Source organism: Tympanuchus pallidicinctus, unplaced genomic scaffold (genome assembly GCF_026119805.1).
Source record: "Tympanuchus pallidicinctus isolate F22 unplaced genomic scaffold, pur_lepc_1.0 scaffold3, whole genome shotgun sequence".
Lineage (NCBI taxonomy): Eukaryota > Metazoa > Chordata > Aves > Galliformes > Phasianidae > Tympanuchus > Tympanuchus pallidicinctus.
The window spans coordinates 45,758,060-45,776,795 of record NW_026294747.1 but is presented as its reverse complement, the minus strand read 5'-3'; the positions used below and the strand labels follow the sequence as shown (position 1 = coordinate 45,776,795).

General features: G+C 39.0%; 1 long non-coding RNA gene across 1 annotated transcript; it reads right to left on the bottom strand.

Moving 5' to 3' along the window:
* Positions 1 to 536: 536 nt before the first annotated feature.
* LOC128085664 (uncharacterized) lies at positions 537 to 1,838 on the bottom strand. The gene is made up of 2 exons (XR_008209048.1): positions 1,754 to 1,838; positions 537 to 1,172 (listed from the first exon to the last, which is right to left on the bottom strand). It is a non-coding gene; the product is annotated as an uncharacterized LOC128085664 (long non-coding RNA).
* Positions 1,839 to 18,736: the final 16,898 nt, after the last annotated feature.

Here is an 18,736-nt window from a genome sequence, read left to right as displayed (position 1 = left end):
ATGGTCTTAAAAATATTATAAACAGTTCTTAATCTCTTCATGTATTACTATAAATAAATGGAGATTATCTTACGTTAACTTTTGGAGATGGAGTCTGAGAAGAAAATGTGTTGTGATGACAATCATCTTTCTCAGTCATGCTCAAAATACTGATTTCCTTGACTAGAAGCTGTAAGGCACAGATTTAGATCCTGTTGAATTCAAGTAGAGTATGGAGGAATGACTGAGGGAACCACTTAGTGCAATGTCTTTAGATAAAAGTGACTCATCCCAGGTCACCTTCCAAGCATCAACTCTGATCCTACAACCACTTAGGCATGCTCCTTGATTTGCACAGAGGCTCACTGAAGGCCTAATTTTGTTTGAAGACTTCTCCTATGCAGTGTTCTTTGTAAGATTGGAGTGACTGTGAAGCCCAGCATCTCCTATTCTCTCTCTGCTTCAAAACTTGTTGGATTTATGTTATCAGATAGCTAACAACTTCTCAAATATAGATGTTGGAATTCCAACTATATGCTGATTTTAGATTAGGAAAATTTCTATTTTAAAATTTCCACTTTTATTCAGTACTCTCAAAAAAATAGTATTTTTGGGATTCAAGGAAAGGCTCAGCAAGTTACACAGTCTAGTTAAGTTCTAAGGCTTAAAAACATCCCCAAGAATGCAAAGATTTACATCCAAATGTATTTTGTTTAAATCCAGTATAATAACAAGAATAGTTACTTCAAGAAGCACATCTGCCTTTTTTTCCTCCTCATTCAAAGAAGGAGCATCATATAGAAGTCTTTCTTCCATAAACTAATCCAGACACATCCAAACAGCTGAAAAGAACAATCCCATTAAAACAAGAGAATCAGAAAGGAAAGGAGGACTGTTCACCTTCGCCTCATCTCTGTTTGAAAGTCCTTGCATTCACACAAAAGGCCCCTTTGTCTTCCACCTCACTTACTGGCAGATCTGCATCTCCAGTCATTCCAGTCCAGCACTGGGCTGGCTTCACCCCTAGCATGAACATCCCATCCAACTTCTAGAACTGGCCACATTCTCTCTTATCACAGTATTTGAAAAGAAACACCCCACTCCCCAGTAAAACAAACACCAAAATGCACTGTGCCCTATGCTTTTAGGTGGATATGTTGAGGTTTGCTGATGAATTTTCCAGCATTTTCCCACTGTGGAAAGAAACACAACTGTAAGAGAACAGGAGGTATTGACCAGTTTATGCTGAAACGTGTGATTCATGCAGTTAATGTTCTTCCAGAAGCCTGTGGAATCACATGTGCAGTGATTAAGTAGAGCCGTGCTGTGAGGGGCTGGCATTGTAATTTATGGCCTTTCTAGCTATGATTTTCTATCATGGCTTCAGCAATGATTTCTTTGCATCTTTAATTCCAGATTAATCTCTATGGCTGAAAAAGGCTGGTGAAAATTAAAAACTGGCACACTGGTAGACAGCCTCATAGAAGCCCAGAGGCTGGAAAGCAAAGTATAAAGGCAGCTATGTGATAGGACCAGCTTGGGGTTGCAGGGATAGGGTTGAGTGTACAACTGCAGACATTAGCTCTCTAAATGGAAGTCATTTCTACTAATAGAGCTCTCCTGATTGTAAGGGAGCTTGGAGACCTCGCCAGGCCAACTTTTCCTTCAAGTCTTTGCCTTTTTTCCTATCTCACTGTAAACAGTTCATGGCAGCTGTTAAGCTCCATGTTCTGCCACATCCCAGTGTCCTAGATCTCTGCCCAAGTCTTAGTACCTGTTAAGTTCTTTGCTTTCATCTTCCGTGCTCAAAGTTTTCCCTCGCTTCTTCCTTTCTCTACCATCAGTTTTACTCCCATCTCAGATCAGTGTAGGGAAGCGGAGGAGAGAAAGGAGTGCCATCATTGTAGAGAATTCAGCAGAAATTCTGCATTTCTAGTCACTTTTAGTCTTGGCCTAGAGATCTTCCATGGTCAAGCTCCTAGGAGGCAGGGACACTCTTTGTTCCCACCATGTCACTCCTCTGATGTTCTCTCTCTGATCCTATACTTGAGTTTTCACTTCTGTAGTCCAAGACCAAAGTTATTCTATTTGGCTTTATACTCAGTCTTGAATAACAGGAGTCCCTGAGCATAGTGAAGCTTCAGGAAATACATTTTGGCTTCCAAGCCCTAGATAATACCCTTACCACTGTCCTTTCACACCACCAGGGCTGCTGACAAAGTGGGCATTAGCAAACATTGCTTTCAAAATCCCATGAAGAGCTCAGTTCCCACTGGATTATCCTCAGCGGGTGTCCAGGCATTGGAGATTGCAAAACACAGCTCCAATTGTTTGGAGCCTCTGCTCAGGCTAGAAAAATTTCTGAGCCCCTCAAAGACCCCAGTGACTAATACTGCAAAAATCATAGCAAAAACATGACATTAAAATGTGTGCTGCACATACTTTTGAAATATTGTCCAGCACTAGATCAATGTAAATACATTTTCTTCCTATTAAACTTACTGGGAAAAAAAACACATCCTTTTAATGGAGCTATGATGATTTACACTAACTGATGTTCTGTCCCTTTATGTTGTTCCATTCTTATTTTCTGAACAGCAGGGAAAATTTCACTATTATAAAAAAACCACAGACGCTGTTATTAATTTCCTGTAACTTTTGGAAGCTAGCAGTTATGTTTGCTTCTCTTTTGCTCTCTCACTCTCCCCCAAGAACAATCAGAATAATAGAAAAATATACAATGTTGTTATGATTACATCTTTTTTCTTGCCTTGGTCTAATTTTTCATACACTTTTGTTTATACCTTTCTGGAAGTAGGAATTCTTCTTTGAGCAAGAATCCTTACAAAGAGAAATTATAGTCATCTTATACCTAATGCATCACTGAAGAAGAAAGAGGATTTATTATCCTTCAAGTATCTTTTCACAAAGAATTTATCCCAGCAGGTGGACTCAATCTGTGTGGGGTAGGTAAGCGTAAAATTTGATCCACAGATTTTAGAGCTACTGTAAAATAGCCACTTATGTTGGTACCTTTACTAATAAGTGTTTCGATTGGCAATGAAAGAGATTAAATTGAAGTTCCTCTACTACTGATGAAGTATGCTTTGGCAAATGAGGGTAAAAACTATTCTGTGACTGGAAATAAGGCTTATTTCCTTATAGAACATTGTAGTACATTTTTAAAAAAATGTTCTTTTTTCTGTGTCATGCTCCATCCTTTCATCTTACTTTTTCTTCCTCTTAAATTCTGCACTACCCTGATTTGCACACACACTCCATTAGCTTCACATTTTTTAGATTACTATGAGCAGAAACAGCTTAGATCTTTGCAATACTAGTCAAGGATAACATTCATACTCTTGACAAGAGACTCTCTCAGCTCTAATCTACTTCAATTCTAATTGCTGAATTATTAAAGCCAGAGCCCTCTTGTGCTCTGTCAGTACCTACCTTGCTGCTGAAGCATCAACACTGATGGTAGAATGGCTGCCAGCTGTGAGCTTATGGTGTGCCTATGTGGGAACCAATGGAGAAGGATCAGCCTTTCCCCTTCATCCATGAGGAGATTCCTTTTAAATGTTAATTGTTTCTAGAGGAAAAAAAAATGGCCTTTCTAACACTGCCTTCATTATGAATGTTGAACACTTACAGAATATCCATGCTGCTCTTCAACCACCAACAACAACTCACGTGGAAAGCTAAGCTTTTCCCTCACCTAAACTCTTAAATAGCCTCCTCACTGATCTGAGCATGCCTGACAATAAATGTGACCACCTGAGGATATATTCAGACTTTCTCCTATCCAAGTAATGATCAGGGTGAGCAGAGATATGCTGAATTAAAGCACAGCTGGAAAGGAAGGGAAAGGACAGAGGTGATGCGATGTGAGTGTGTGCCACACTTGGCTATCTGGATAATGACTATTACAAGAGCTTAGGGTGTAGAGTGTTTCTTGGCGGTGTTATCTTCAATTTGCAACTGGCATAAACCAACAGAGTTCAGGGAGTATAATTTGTTTGTGTGATGTCCAATATTCAGCCCCTTCTGGACCCATTCATGGTAGCTACAACAGCAGTGAAAGTTTTGATAACTCATTAACTGCGAGCATGGAAATGAACTTATGCCATGGAGACAGACCAGAAGCCACAAGAATATTCACTCCACTCTGCTGACTTTCTCAGCATCAACCAAAGTTACCATGATCCTTGCCATGAGCCAATGTTGTGACTGCAAAGTCTGCTCTGATCTGCTTGTTTTTATACTTACTTGCTTTTGAAATGAAGAAAAAAAAGAAAAGGTTTCTGCTGTCTTCAGCACCAGAAAATACTTATTTTTTTACAAAACCTATAATTTGAGTCTAATTTGACCTGACAGAGTCAACTGACCATGCAGTTACTTGGCACCTGCTGAATGCCTCCCCATTAAGCCAAGCCTACGTTAATAAGCAGCAGTCATTACTGTTCACTGTCATAAAATTAAATCAGTTACCTGACCTGAGATTCTTCCCAGTAAAAATAAATCCTGATAAGATACATTCCAATTGAGAGCCAAATTCTTCTTTTGTATCCATTCTCATTGCTCCTGTCTTTAAGGTCCATCCATGTACCAGGCAGGTTATCCATGTGCCTTTTGCACTTCTTCACACTGCCTCTCATATTCTGGATCCTCAGGAGAAGGAAGCATCCGGCTGTTTGCTGCTCACACACACGAACAGCAAATTGCAATGGCTGCTGGCCACCTCATCTGTGCTGCAGTGTTTACCGGGGAACGGACCTCTGGCTTTATTTTTTCCATGCTCTCCATGTATAGGAGTAATATGGAATCAGTTGCAAAGCTGCTTGAAGCATTCATTTTCCATTTTGTGTGTTTTTAATTTGTTTTTATTTGAAATGAGATATTTTGATTATTTTTATGTTTCTAAAAATTCTGATTAGAATATTGTAAGATTTCATTTTTAGATTGTTTTTGTATTACTTTCAGACATGCCAGTAGTAGCAACACATAGTGTGAATTATACCCTTCAAAGCTATGTTATGCTGTATTTTGTCACGACACTGTTAAAATGGTAACATTATTTATTTTATGGTTTATAGGTTTTAGCTTACTGTAAAAATAATTAAGCTTAGCCATGACATGGTACAATTTGAAATATTGTATTTTTCAGATGAGTATGTGCCTTTGTTGTGCAGTAATGAAATCTGCTTTTATTTTGTTTTGAATGTGTCTCCTGTTTGCTCTGAAACTAAATAAGTTGGCACTTTCAACAAGCAAATAAGCTAATGTCATACTTTTGTTTCAATACAAAGTAGAGGCATTTTGGTATAGAAAGCAAATATTTAAAAATGTATTATGTAGTGTCTGCCTCAATTAAAAAAATAATAAAAAATAACAAATCATAACATAAAGTACTATAATATTACTGCTATTGCTAAGTTAATGTTATATCAGAAGCAGCATGGAACTTAACATAGTGACGTTAGTTTGAATTTTTCACAAACATGAAGTTCCATGAGAGGAAACCATGGTTTTTCCAGGAAACCAAACAGTTCAAAATGATGTGTTAAGCCTTTCCCAGTGACCAAATTAGTGCACAAGATGATGGTAATCCTACAAATAAATTGAGGCAGCACTTTTGCATACACAAGTTTTGATCTTTTCAAAATTAGCAATAGTAATATCTGGCTCCCAGACAGACAGCACATTTCTTCACGTCTCTGAATGCTTTACAATGGAGATCAGTATCCATCTCACAGCTTTATAGACAGGGAAAAAGAGGCACCAGAAGGCAAGTGGACGTGCCCCAGTTCACCCTTGAAGCTGACAACAGAGGTGGGAAAAACAAATCAAGTCTCTTTGGTGCTGAATTTCCCACCTTCTCAAATAAACCTAATGACCTCATCGTCATTTGTGATGAATAACCCATTTATTGTAAAAAATGCACGGAGCATCACAACAACACATATCTGTCATTTTCATCTGTAGTGGATTCCTCTTAGGCTGTCATCAAGTGTCCTTTGAAAATGTCCCTTTTTTACCCAAATGTGTACCCAGGGTTAAAATTCTTTGTATGCAGATGCTTATTTTTAGATATCATCTCCATTGGTTGTTAGTGAATGCTTAACTTTCACAGAGGGTCAGAAAAGGTCATCAGTATAGAACAGCTTTGTATAAACTAACAACTCCGCCTGGGTCTCTTACTTAAGGGGAATAATGTACTGCATGAAAAAAAATATTCTCAATGTGTTCTACTGCAAAAAGAGATGACAAATATATTCTCACTCAAGACTGCAGCATGCCATACAATTTTTTTTTTTTTTTTTTTTTTAATATTCTGAATGACATACACCCATAGACCCATCAGATAATTTACACAGTGTGTACAGGGGGTGATAATGATCTTACATCGTCAGACAAAAAAAAAAAAGCTTTGTTAAAGCAAAGATAACCCACGAATAAATCACAAATAAACCTAAAAAAAAAAGAAAGAAAGGAAGAAAATAAAAAACAAACATTGGTGAGCATGGAAATTCCATGCTAATGTTGAATTCAAATTTTTAAATGACGGAGGTCAGGAAGTTCATCCTTCATATTCATATTCATATTCTGCAATCAACCACAATGGAGACACTCTCTACTACAGACCTCTACTAGGGTCTGCAGTGATAGGAATAGGAGTAATGTTTATAAACTAGATATAAATTAGGAAGAAATGCTTCACTCAGAGGGCAGTGAGGCAATGGCACAAGCCAGCCAGAGAAGCCATGGGTGCCCCATTCCCGGAGGCGTTCAAGGAGAGGATGGATGGGACCCTGGGCAGCCTGATCTGGTGGGTGGTGTCTCCATGCACTGCAGGGTGGTTTGAACCAGATGGTCTTTAAAGGTACATTCCAACTTAAACCATTCTATGATTCTATATTTCTAAAAAAAAAAAAAAAAGAAAAAGAAAAAAAAGAAAAAGGAGCAGAGAAATGTCTCTGACTTAGATGAAAGCACATTTTTCAGTGTTCCCTTCAAAATGCTAAAACAAGGAGGAAAAGAAAAACAAACAAACCTTGTCAGTGTTGAGATTTTTAAAACACTTGGATTTAATTGGAAAAAAAGAAAAGGGGAAGTTATTTTTAAATGTTGCCTTTTGTGAAATCTCTAGTTTTCGTTCAAGCTGCGTCAAGTGGCATAATAAAGTTGCTGCAGACATGAGAGGTTGTAGCAATTTCCCCCAGCTTTTCTTTTCCTTTGTATAGCAGCCCTGGGCGCTGTTAGTTGTGCTCATTTTGTAGCAAATCTTCTTGCAGTGGGAGGGAAATGGTGGGAGAGCACTTGTGGAACGAGAAAATTAAAATAACAATGGAGTCGTGTGGGGAGGTGCAACCTTCTGCCACTGACTCAGCACGCTTGCCTACATGTGGGTGATGGTCCGTATGACTTGCACTGACCTAGTTGACTCAATCAAAGAATTTGAAATAAAACGTTAAGACCAACTTGGGGACTTCAAAGTATATTAAAGATCTCTACCAAGTTCTTGTGCACACTGAGTTGGAAAAGAAAAAAATAAATATAGAAGCAGGATGTGAAAGAAGAGTTGGAGAGAGAATAGTGGAGTAATTAAGCAATGCAGTTTAGTATTTCTGATTTAATAAACAGACAGATTTGTCCCTGGTTAGAACTCATAGCTTTAGCGTAGTTCAAATGTGTGAAAATTTTCACCAAGGAAATTCTTCAATTGCCAAAGTTTAAGGCAATTGAAGAAGAAAAAATGGGGCAACATATACTTCTCCACAGCAGCTGTCAGCAGAAGGAAATCCGAAAGAGCATCACGTATGTTTGGACAGTCAAGAAGCGATATAAATAAAAGGCAGTGAGAGAGCACATTAAAGAAAAAATCCTGTGACAGTTTAAAAAATATGTTGCTGGAAAGCATCAGGAGACCAGGGCTTTTAGGGACAGCCTATCTTATCCTGTCTGCCTTAGTATCCTGCTCTTTCCCTGGTTTTCTGCCTTTCAGTCAGTCTCACTCCTCTCTGTCTCTTCTATTCCTCCATCAGAGAATTTGGCTAGGGTGGTGGTGGAGTCAACATCTCTGGAGGCATTCAAGACTGATGGAAATGTGGCACTGAGGGACATGGTTAGTGGGTTGGACTAGATGAACTCAGAGGTCTTTTCCACCCTTAATGATTCTGTGATTCTATAATTGATTATTTTGGTCTGTCCTTAGCAGGAAGCGAAGAGAAAGGCCAGGAAGGAATTTTGTTGGGCTCTTTAACACCAAATATTTAGCTGCCTCCTGCAATCTAGGGAAACCTGCAGTTCAGTGCACTACAAGAAATCTGACACGAGCTGTGAAAAAAGGTGTAAATAAAACTGCCCCAAGTGAGATGTTTGGCCAAGAACAGTGTGGGTTGATATGGCTGTGCCCAGTTGTGCTGGCAGGGTGGTGCCCCAGGGTGGTTGTCCCTTATGTGCATGTTTGGGGTAGAGGGGGAAGAGGGAGGAAGAAAGGAAGGGGGCACAGCAATAGCCCTTATTTCAGCTCTCTTCCTAACACTCTGTAGCTTACCCAAAGAAAAATGTTTGTAGAAGCAAACACTGTAAACACCTGCCTGACTCCTTGTTCAGAGAGAAGGTGTAAAGGAGGATGTGGGATGTGTGGGAAAGGACAGGCAAAGGAAAGGAAAAGGAAAGACATCAGTGTGTCTACATTAGCATGAGTTTAAAGAAACAGATTTGTGTTAAATGCAAAAGTGAACTGGGGAGGTAAAAATGAACCTGTAATTAAACTTAGACTATTTAGCACTTAGAGCTGAGGCTTGGACATCTGAAAGCACAAAGAGCAGGTTTGTGCTGAGTTACATTCAGATGGTTTTTACTGCAGCTACCAGGATTAAATGTTACTCTTTTTTTCTTTCTTTTTCTTTTTAATAAAAAGGAAAAGAGAAACATTGTGGAAATTACTAGGCTTCTAAGGAAGTGCAGCTAGTGTAATACACTAAGTTATCAGCAGATTGCATGCTTTGATTTGGTCTGAATAAGTTAGGTGCATGAAAAAAATCATTGCGATTTACAGATTTCTCCACAGTTTGCCTGTTTTATAAGGTTGACTCATTCACAGAAGATTAGATTGGTTTGGAATAATCTCCCTGGAAAAGAAAAAAAAAAGTTCCATCTTTAAATGGCTTCTCTTTGAAAGCAACAATGTATAATGCACAAGCTGGGACTAAACGAGATGTTCATTCTGAGTATGCCTCAATTAAGTGTATCCTTTAGTTCTGATGATGAAAGACTCAAAACAGAATATTTTTCTTCATACTACTTATTGTTAAGCTTCCCTGTTTTGCAAGTGTGTTTCAGACTTGATTTTACTTTACTGGGATGGCTGCCGTGAAGGAGCATTTTATATCTAAAGCTCTAAATCTAAAGCCAATCTAAATTGGCCTTTCAAGGGTTAGGCTATTGTTTTTATTCTGTGAATGGAGAACAACACATTTAAATCTGACTCAATATTCTATAAAATTCATACCCTTTCTACTTCTGCTTTCCCATAAAAAATTGATTATTAGTACATATATGTACTACAGATTTCTACAGATTCTGGTATCTGTCTATCCGTTCCTTGGCTGCCATCTTCACTTTGCTCCTTACTAAGCTGGATTGCCAACCAATTGCATTTATTTCACAATTTTTCTACTGTTACAATGGCTGATTCCTGGACAAACACCCAAGAGTATCAACAGGGGGCCTCCAGGACTAAATGAACTGCTTAACATATGCCTCAGAGCTCAGATCTTGCCAATTACCATCCTGTAAAGATCTCAGGGGGGTTTTCAAATCACCAACAAGTTCCATTCTCTCTCATCCCACTTTTAATATCATCTTTCTTGGAGACATCTTCATTGGCTACAAAAATACATGTTCTATTTCTATAAAGACGATCCTTCCACTAAGTCTCTTCTTGTCTATATGGCATGACAGAAATGTAATAAGGCATTTGTGTTTGATTTTGAATTTGACAGAATTTTTGAAGGATGTTGTAGGGTTTTTTTCTAATATACTATCACAGAAATTACAATACACCCCTTTTACTGCTGCTCACAAACAGTCTTCCGATGAAATCAAATTAAAACCCTCTAGCTGACTTAAGAAAACCAGCATTTAGAGAAAAGCAGCCTGTATAGAAACAGTCCTAAGATAAAAAATTCCTGCTCAGGACCTAGAACCTTTGGCAACGTTACAGTCTGGATCCAGAAACAGTACATTTGCAGTCTAAATCCTGGGACATCACAGAGCAATTGTGGCAAATTCAAATTCAAAGGACTTCTCAGAAGTCAAGGCAGACTGACCTGGTCTGGGTAATAGTTGCCTTTACCCCATGGTGTCTTTTAATCTAAATATTCAAGTAGATGCACAATAATGCCGGCTTAAAAGCACCATGTCCTGATTATCTTTCAAATGAAAAAAAAACTTGTGAGACGTTTTTCAGAGATGAGACTCACCCTTTGTGCTGGAAGGTGAGAGCTGACCTCTGGAAGCTAGAATCTTCACTCACATAACATGCATATTGTATTTACCCGCGAACAGGTTTTCCCTATTTGAAAAAAAAATCTTTTGTATCTCAGTATTTTCTGCATTTATAAAGTTCTTTTGTTAATGATAAAGCTGCAGCAAGGGTTCACATACTCTCAGAGTAAACACTCTGTGCAAGTCAGGACCAGAGGTGTACGCTTCTATGAAGCTGCCCTCTTCAGTTTTCACTTTATCAAATAAATTAAAGGTGCTTCATCTATACTTATAAGTACATCATTACTTCTAAGTGCCATATTATTATTATCGAAGTGTTCTTACACCGTCACAGAAAGACCTTGACATGCTGTAAATAACTGCCTCTCGCTTTGATACCGCATAGACTCCTGCAATTTTGCCTATTGTCTGCAGGCATTATGGATGCCTAATATGAAAGAACTGGAGAGCTCACACTCAAAATGAATGGATATACATTCTCTTTCTATTCAACCTAAGTCTCTACCTCAGGGAATGTCTGATACATCATCTTGGGCTTTGGGACTGAAAAGGCTGAAAGGGAAAAGAAAAAAATACACACTGACTCTTTCAGAGCTTATTTTTCTTCATCACCCTTCAGGAAATGAAGGAAAGGTGGGGTATTATGGAACCAGCAGAGGCGGAACTGCAACAGCTTCATAGGTACAGGGCAGGTGTTTAATTATTTGCTTACATGAAACTTTCTGATTGCTAACCTTGTACTAAATACTTATAAGAATCCTTATAGCTGCTATCCTGTGCTGGCCAAGGCAGACTGCAGAAAAGCCTTTAAATATCACAGTAATTTACTATTTTAATGTCCAGTACCAGTGAAATGAGCAAACAAAAATCATAAATATAGATAAGGAAAAAATCCACTAAAATGGATGACTCAGCTGTGGGTCAAATTGCCAAGAAATATTAAGGACCAAATTTGAACCTGTGGATCGAGCACCTATAACTCTGGCAAGACAAAATCTGTAACAGTAGAAGAGAGAGTGTTCACAGTTGCAAGTATTTGGCTGGAGAACAAAATAAATAACAAACAGATCCATAACCTTACCACCTTATTATCTTTCAGAAAGGCTGAAAATCTTCCTTGGCCACAGAGCTTCTTCCTAGCATTGAAACATCCATTTGCACACAAGCCTTCTGCCAGAGGCATGATAAAGCCTGCAAGAGCCCTTATTGAATTGCAAGTTCTTTGCAAATCGCTTGGAAATGGGAGACAGTGACTGTAAAGTCCCTAGAAAGAGTTTGTGTTATTTCCAGAAACATGAAGTGAGTTCAGCTGTAAATTACAGTGGAATTATTTTCCAGATATTGAAAAATCGGACATATGTACAAAGTAATAAAAAATTCTTGCAACTGTTTCTTTCACCAATATCTCTATCTACCTCTTCCTAGAAATGGATGCTTTTCTGTAACCATCCCTGCGATTGTAGCCTCCATATAAACTAACTATTAACAGAGAAAAAGACTAAATATGTCAGCAGTGATGGACATGTATAAAACAGCCCAGCTATATACAAAGCCACACCTTTACAACATCAAGAAAAGTTTAGATGTGCAACTGGCAACAACAGAAAGACAAATGCATGTATAGAGAATATGAAAGAATTTGTTTGGAGTGACTTCTAGCTACCAGTTTTGGAAGAATTTTCCAGTAAAAAGAATTACGGGCAAAGCTTCCTGGCATTTAGTTTCCTAATGAACCCTGATACATAGAAGATGGGAATCATACAACTTCGCTGCTTGTGAGCGGGGCCTGCTGATGATGTGCACAGAACCTTTCTGTGTTGCATCCTGATTTGCAACTAGGTTTGTTTCTGCTTGGACAGCAGAGCCAACCCAAGGCTCAAAATGTGGGCTGATTCAGATCTTTTTCTTTATCAGAAAGTGATTGCAGAATCTTTGCTGTTGCTGAGATATTAACCAGAGAACAAATCCCGTTGAGAAGAAAAAACCTCACTGTGTTCACTTATCTTATACTTTCTGTTTCTGTGGATCAAATCTACTCTGAGAACCTCCCCCATCTAAATATCTTTATTAGATCGTATAGTAAACTGAAATGAAATTGACATGATGAATTCAATTCCTGTGTACTGAGCTTCAAATGCTGTGCCCATCACAGTGGTGGCTAAATACTTTGCTGAGTTACAAGCTAGAGATCACCATCAAAAACACTGACTTTCAACCATTGCACCAAAAGAGACTGGCAGTTTGTTACAAAGACTGCCTGACTGAGGTCCTTAGAATTTTGTAGTTCTCCTAGTTGTTAACATAGGGGAAAAAATGTATTTTTATGCAAAGAGAAGATCCGTAATATAAATAGAATAGCTGGAAATTGTTACACCATACGAAAAATTATCCTCCTCAAAATTATATTGATGACACTAAATAAAAATATCTAAAATATTTCCTTCTTCAGATATTAAGGTTTAATTCCATACATTAATGAGGTACAAATCCATGTTTTAATAACTTCCTGTGAAGTGTCTAGTAGAGTTTTGTTTGATTCGATTTTGTTTTCCAGATGAGGTACATTGCAATCCCCTGCAAGGCCTACATAGGTCTTTCAAAAATAATTTAAAATTTCAATGGCAATGCACATTATAAGATCACCACCACCTAGGCAATGACATTAGTTGCCATAGTAACCTCAGGTTGCATCATTAAGAATTTTTAACTTTGACAGTTGGGAATCATAGCTTAAAACACTGGGAGAAGAGCTTGAGAGAGGTGTACAAGGCGATGAGGAGATTGTGCTCTCTGTTGTACCAGGTCTGGCTGGGGAAACAATAAAGGGAACTCATGGCATGGATGTAGCAAAAGGCTTCACTGCTTTCCTTCTGGATGGTTGAACCTAAAGGGAAGACTGTTCTCCTGCTTTCTTCTTTCTCTCTTCCTCTAGTCCTGTGTGTATTTAGTGCAATGCGCCTAGGCAAGAATGATTACCAGTTGTCTCCTTTTTGCTTTTTTAGACAAGTTAGAAATGCACATGTCTGGAGAATGACAACTGGCTTTTCTGAAAATGATGTTTTCAAGAGCTTGGTTATTCTGGGTCCTAGCATGTTTGCACTGCAGTCCTGAGGTTGCAGTGCTGATTCTGATTACTAAAGTATTATGCTCACAGTTAACCAGGGCATTTACACCATGGCCTTTGTTATTCCGTAAGGTAGCCTTGTAAGTGCTGAGAATATCCCACGACTTCTGTTTATGTTGTGTCAATACCTTCTCTCTGTTAAATCCCTTTGGAGTCGTTAAATGGAATAAAATATTCACATGGGCTTCCACAAGTACTTTCTGTCTAATTTAAAAGTGATCAGAACCCAAATTTTCCCAAGTATGAGTGATTTCTGTTTTGTAAGACATATACCCATTTGGTCCCTCTTTCTGTAACCCTGCCTTTCCCAGTGGATTCGTGATGAAAACAGAGAATGATGAGACCAGAGATGGGAATCTGAATGAGGCGTTTGCATAGCAATGTTCAAAACACTGTGCCACTCAGTTCCTCTGGCTTTTTTGCCCCAAAACTCAGTAGCTGATGCTAAGACTGGATTTGGAGCAGAATGTTGGAACATGAGTATTTGACCCGACAACTTTTCTGTAAACTCCCAAAGTCAAATGCAACAGTTCCATGTTTTCATTCTTCAGTAATTTTACAAGTGCAAATGCAATTATATCTGAAGTCTATACACATGAAGCAAAATTCAAGTTCCAAACACAATTTCTGGATGAAGTGTAAACAGTCCTAGAGTTCCACAGGAGATGTCATGCAGAACCTACTTTGTTTCTTCCTTTCTTTTTTTCTTTTTTCTTTTTAAATTTGTTATTGTTTCCCTTTTTTTAACCTTACTTTCTATTTCTTTTCCAAATCATAGAATCATGGAATCTTAGAATCCTTAGAGTTGGGAGGGTCCTCTGGAGGCCAACTAGTCCAACTTTCCTGCAATGAAAAGGGATATCCACAGCTAGATCAGTTTGCTCAAAGCCTGATAAGCCTCTCCTTGACAGTTTCAACTACATTACTAGGCAACCTGTTCCAGTGCCTCATGATCCTTACTGTAAAAGACTTTTTCCCTATGTCCAACCTAAATTTACCCTCTTTAAGCATGAAGCTGTTTCCCCATGTTCTATCACCACAGACCCTGCTAAAGAGTCTGTCCCCTTCTTTCCTGTATCTCCCCTTTAGATTCTGAAAGGCTGCTATCGGGTCTTTCAGCCTGTCCTTGTAGGAAAGGTGTTCCATCCCTTGGATCATTTTTGTAGCCCTCTTCTGGATGCAGTCCAACAGATCTATGTCTCTCCTGTACTGAAGATTCCATATCTGGATGCAGTACTCCAGGTGAGGCCTCATCAGTGCAGAGTAGAGAGGCAGGATCACCTCCAGTGACTTGCTGAGCACAGTGCTTTTGATGCAGCTCAGGGTACGGTTGGTTTTGTGGGTTGCAAGGACACACTGCTGGCTCTTGTCATGCTTCCCATCCACCAGTACTCTCAGGTCTTTTCTGGCAGGTCTGCACTCAAACTTTTCATCCTCCAGCTTGTATTGGTGGATAGGATTTCTTCAACCAAGGCGCAAGATCTTCCATTTGGATTTGTTGAACTTTATGGTGTTCACCTGGTTCCACTGCTCAAGCCTTGGCTTCAATTGAACCATGTTCATGCACTATTACCAACTCCTATAAATCCTGGACACTTTTGCTAAAGGTTTATGACAAAAGACACTTTCCTGAAGTTCCTATATATTTCCTCTAACCATTGCCAGTCATTTCTGGTGCAACAAAGCTGAAGTCACACTTTATTTTGATGCTTTAGAAATATAAAATACAAGTTTTCACCCATGATTTATCACTAATTTGGGGTATAAGAATCTAAATGGGACATTAGACAAGCATATTAGTGCAAAGCCTACATGTTATGAAATGGCTATTAGAGATTACCTTTAAAAATATATTTTACAGTAGATATGCTCATCTTGTTGAATAATCATTGGCTGTACCTCTGTGTTAAATTTATTAGCATATCTACAAGATGCAAGTACATTTTCATTATAGAAAAATGTACTGGATGGCTATTTTCAAATTACGAATAATCACATGGTGAGATATATTAAGCAAAATGGAATTGATAGCACTGATGTGTCACATACACTGCTACTGGGTTTTGCATTAGACAGTGTATTTCTTTGCGGTTATTATTTTAAACACACTAAATTGGCTCACAAGCATACACATTTCTATGAATCCTAACACAAGAAAAAATTTTCTGCAGTCAGAATTCTTGGCTTTGGGATAGTTGCAAATAAATTATACACAGTTGAATAAGAAAATCAGGAATTTCATGCTATTCCTGCCACAATATTTATTGTGACTCAAGACACAACTATGCAAGTTCACTATAATACTTGAGGACTTAAACTGTTCAGATTAAGCGCTAAAGAACAAAACAATTCAATGAATGAACAAACTACTCTGTTGTTAGTCCTGCCTAAAGTTTACAATGGAAATGCCATATATGGAATGAGGATGTGTTTCTTCTCAGGTTCTTCTTCAAAACTCTACCAGTCTGTAGAATAAAGATCATGAAGAATGGCCACATCATTGTCTCCTGTTGCAGTCCAGCAATCCCCTAGCCTATGTACAGTGCCTTTCCAAGTCCCTCAGGCCTACTAAGGGGCAGCATGACACATACAGTGCTGCCCAGCACATGGATCACAAAGTCGTATCCAAGGACCAGTGTAAAAGTGATCCTTGAGTAGGGCATTCTCTACATCACCTCATGTGCAGACATAAGTCCTCTGGATCCATGCCTTCTACAGCCTGGTCATGGGGTTTCTCTATACGTTAAATCATCTTGGAAGCCAAGGCAAGAACATGGCCTGTCTGGTCTCTTTGAGCAACTAGTCCAAGAACATACATAAAAGAACTAATAGCTGCATTTTCACAGAGAAGACAGGAGGTTTCCAGATGGGTTTAGTAAGCACATTCTTTTTTATATGTCAGAATTATACCTACGATGAGGAGATGCAAGAAGCAGTGTCTGCTTTCCACCACTGCATCAATGTTTTATCTCCATTTTCAGCATTCTAATGAGGTAGTAAATCTTTGAAAAAGAGTGAGCTACACCTCAGAGTTAGCCCTCTGACAGTAACCTCTCTCCCTTCCTGTTTGCCTTTGACTACAAAATACCAGCAGCAAGATAGGGGATTGGTTTTGGTGGGAAGGGGGTGGATACTATATAAGGCATATATGAGGGGTAATTAGGAAGAGTGCTAAGAACTGCCCATCAGTATTACTGCATCCCTTCCAGCACACTCTGCATGTTTTCTCTTACTTCATATTAAAGAGATATTTATTTGGTGTTCGCACAGCACCTAGCATTATGGGAGCTCACCTCATGGAATATGAACCTAGGCCTACGAGCATGTAACTCAAAGAAGAATCAATACACTGGTGCAGGCACAGCAATATCACCTGCAGCATTTCCATTACAGGAACCATGTCCAGACAGGCTGAAGGCACTTCAGTTGGAAGGACTCTCTACTTGTCTGCTATGTAATGGCTATCATGACATTTCCTACACTGGTGTCAAGCTGATCATCTAGGTATCAGGAAGAGTCCTTGAACTGACTGAGAGCTTTCAAAGGACACCTTGAGGGAGCTGACAATGCATCTAACTCCTCATGGGCTCTGTGGTTACTGAGATAACACTACATACAGGATAGCAGCTGGAAGCAAGCAGTACTGGCAGTGGTATGTGCGGCTCATCTGACATCAGAGATGTCAGTGCCACTAAGAGGAAGAAGGGTATACAAGTACGCATGAGATACTGCAAAAGACAGAAGTATCACACACACACATCTGCCAAGGCGGACGTGAATGCCAGTATCATGCAGAGTGACCTTGAGAGCAAGGAGTATGAATTGCAAGGCAACCCTTGCAATTAGGCTGAGAACCACCAAGCTCTTGTAGGGGAACACTGCATGTAGCTGTGTCATCAACGCTGTGGCACAAAAGGTAAAATTGACCATGATGTTCTGAAATTCTGAGATGATATTTGGGGTGATGTGAATGACAGAGGAGAACAATGGCTTCTCAGATCATTTTTTTTTCCCACTGCCAAAGTAGCAGCGTGGGCAGTCTTGCCAGAGGAAATCACTAGGAGTGATCTAACAGATGAAGATCAAGATACTAGTGGCAGCTGAGTCCTCTAGATGGATATGGGGTTGAGCTTGACTTTAGAACTGGAGAAATCATTTAACACTCTTTTGCAGAAGGACAGAATAAAAAATACGGTGGTGAGAGAACAGATGACACCTGAGGTGTATGACTGACCCTAGATGCAGACATTCCAGAAGCCATTCCAGGCTGTCCTGAGCAGGAGAGCTCTTGTACTTGGCTCTGCCTTGGAAAGACAGTTCAGTTCTCACACTATTTTTTCAGTCCGTTAATAAAAGTGCTTTCCTAGGGTGCAAAAAGTACAAGGCAACAGGACATAATAACATGTATTAGCAGTCTCTGATATTAATAGTACGGATTGTCACATGATATGACAGTGATTAAAGTGGAATGGATGGAGGTCTCCCTTTCTTCTGGGAGGCACTGTTCCCCTTTGCAAACAGAAAATAAACACAGCCCTTCCAGAGCATAAATGCCAATAACTGTGAAATTTTGATTAAATAATAGATATGTGTTCAGAAGCACTTTTTATAGTATGTGATTAAGAAAGATAACTAGACATCCTTACAGCTGTAATGATAATAATTACCACAACACATAAAGTGTAGAATATGACACTGGAAAGGCCACTATTAACCTTTCCAAGGGTTATTTTTTGGTGCGTTTTTGACACTATGGACAGCAGTGTTCAGAGAACTAAATAAAACTAGAGACGTGACAGCTCTTTCCAGCAGTTCTCTTGTATGTAAAGAGGAGGCGCAGAGAGGAATGAAATACCTTCTATTCAAAACAGATGTTTGTTTAATATCAAACATCTGGGTTGTCCTAGAAAAACGGTTCTGCTAAGATTTCTGCAAGCATTGGTAATTCAGAAAACTGACAACAGAGCTTCCCCGTTTAAAATTAGGCTATAAATATCAGCTCCATGCCCCAGACCCAAGGCTTTTTCTTACTCCTAGCAAGCAAATTTCATATCTCTAAAGTGTGATACCACATTGTCCAGCAGATCACATACATTATCAGATAACACTAATCTGTGA